Here is a 2,936-nt window from a genome sequence, read left to right as displayed (position 1 = left end):
GTATAGTTGCCCATTTTGCATATCCAGCAGCATCTCTCATATAATGAAATGCTAGTGCACAGAGTAAATTTGGAATTAAAGTGTGGTTACTTTTAGAGAGTCTGCTTTGTGTTCAACACTGCACTCAATTCAGTAAGATAAGGGAAAAGTACAAAAGTCAGTACCTGGGTCACCATACGCTCTGGGTTGTAATACCAAGAGCCAGTTAGTAGTTCAGGCCAATTTTCAACCACCAAATCAGCATCTAATAGGGTTGTTCAGGATCCTCATTGGTTCTTACAGAGATTGAAGTGGAAGGTTTCCACAGCTTCATCGGCTTCTCTAAGTGTTCTGTTTTACCATTGATTGAAGGTTTCCCAGTCACTAGATCATGCTGATAGCAAAAGATGGAGTCAGGATGTTTGACTCGGTGATGCTGGGATGCTAAGTTGCAATAAGGTGACCAGCAGGGTGATCCACAGAGGAAGTAGAGGATGTCACAGACTATGGAGTTGGATCTGGACCAAAAGCTGTCATTCTGATTTGGACTGGTGGCACAACCATTGCTGGTGCTATCAGAGGAGTACCCAGAGCAGCAGTGAGAGTGCCATTCAGTAGTACACAATAGGCAATATAATATGTCCAGCTGGTGCCACGCAGCACTGACCCATTTAGTAACCTTGATATGGCCAAAGATGCATACTACATTAATTCCTGCAAAATAAAGATAGTGTCCTATGCATTTTTAATTTTTTGTTCTTGCTACTCAAGGAAATCTGTGGTTTTCATGGCCATTATTCCCAATATTGCCTCAAATATCATCACCCGGCACCATGCTAGGATAAACATTAGGCATCTAGTGTTGACAGAATAAAATATATTCTTCAGGCCTGAAATTTCTACAGAGGCATTATGTTATTTTTAAAAATTTGATGTAATGTGTCCTTTCCTTCAGTTACCCACGAGGTTTCATTAGTAGCAGGTGCAATAATTTTTGCAGTACTACATACATCATTATGTCTTTTAAATTAACACTTTTCCTTTTAACTTAGATTCTGGGGTGTTGCTAGTGGTAATTCTGATCTCTGTTGATGCCTACAATATTAATAGGAATTTTTCCATTCTTTGTGTATCTACAGTTTATTTTTTTTTAAGATTTTATTTATTTATTTGACAGAGAGAAATCACAAAGGCAGAGAGGCAGGCAGAAGCAGGCTCTCCGCTGCAGAGCGCCTGACGTGGGGCTCCATCCCAGGACCCTAAGATCATGACCTGAGCTGAAGGCAGAGGCTTAACCAACTGAGCGACTCAGGTGCCCCTGTGTATCTACAGTTTAGAAATCTTGCCACCTCCCAGATTGTTTTAGTCTAAGCTTTCATATATAGTTTGTTAGTAAACAACCTAATTTTTGCTTGAGCAACCCATTATACCTTTAAGTTGAATCAGAGATGATTGAGTTGTAGGGCTGGTGGAAGTTCCACATTATGTCTTGCTCCTTAGCCCATTCTTGTATTAGCTTTCCTGTGAAGTGGGCCCCCTAAGCTAATTGTAGGATGACAAGCAATCCAGATTTCTAACACTCTGACGGTGGATTTTTTATCATGTTTCCTGCAAAGATAGGGTGATCCTATTCCTGACCACATGGTACAGTGGCATGCATATGGTTTATTCTATGGTACAGGCAAGGATCCCATGTATTCAATCTCTGTAATTCAGAAGGGTCTGTCAGGTTTGATCTTACCTCAAGTATTCATCAATGGCCTCCAAGCTTTACACTTTCAGCAATTCTCATATATCTTAATTGAAATTTGGCAGGCATCCGTATGTTTCTTTTTTCTAACCATGTTCTAGTACTGTGTGCCAGCGTTTGGTGATCTGACCTGTCAATTGGCATATCTTGGTATTCAGATTTTATGTTCCACTGTTTTTCTTGTTTGTTTATAGTTATGATTTGAATTGATTTCCTCATTAGCCTGTGAATCATTTTATTCTAAGATAAATTTTAGGGATCTTTGCCTCATTAGTTTTCTTGGTGAGTTTGTCTACCTGGTTATTAAATTTGATTACTTCAGAGTTATCCTTCTGATGGGCAGACACCCGTGTGATGAATATGGATAGATCAGCCAGTGATATTTTCCGCCACATGCCCTTATCCTGCAAGTTCATATTTCTGACTTTCCAGTCACTTGCCTGCCATGTTCCTGATGAAAGAGCTACTCCATTAGCTGTTGCCCGTGAGTCTAAAAAAACATAGAGCTCATTCTTATTTTTCTTACCTGGTTGTTCATGGTCAATTTTATGGCTCTTGGTTCAGCTTATTGTGCCGCTTCTCCTGAGCCTGATTCTGTCAGGATTAGACCATCATTAGTTAGATTAACCAGTCTGCCAGCATATTCCAGAAGGCATCATGGAGGCTGATTCATCTGTAAGCCATGCGTTGTTGAGTGCTGTAATCCAGGATGGTCCCCATTGCCGGACTGTTCAAGTTTGGAGAGGCTCATTCTTTGGAAGTTCTGTAAAGTTCACCATTGGCATTGCTGAGATCTCCTTAGTTAATGCAGAGGGTTGATTCTCCATCCATATGTCTTGCTTGGAAATAAACCAGTTGCATGTTAGGACTTTTTGGGCCGGAGTAGTTCCTTTCTCTGTTGGTCTGAATATGCTTTACCTACTCCAGAATAGGCTATTGGATTTTAAGTATAATTACTTTATTTTCTACTAGTGGCTCTGTATTTTGTAGGGCCTCAGAGACTACCCAAGTGAGCCTTTCAGTTGGTTGGTATCTGTTCTCGACCATGAGAAATTCTTAGACCAAAATCCAATTGGGTAAAATTTGGGAATCTGCAGTGGTTCAGTCCATAATAACATGTTGCAAACCCTTGTGAATTTAGGTACTCTAAATATAGTTTATGTTTGGAATCCTCTTTATTTGGTGATAATGTACTAGATGTTCTGAC

Source organism: Mustela nivalis, assembly GCF_964662115.1.
Source record: "Mustela nivalis genome assembly, chromosome: 10".
NCBI classification, from domain to species: Eukaryota; Metazoa; Chordata; class Mammalia; order Carnivora; family Mustelidae; genus Mustela; species Mustela nivalis.
Note: the sequence above shows the minus strand (reverse complement) of the source record.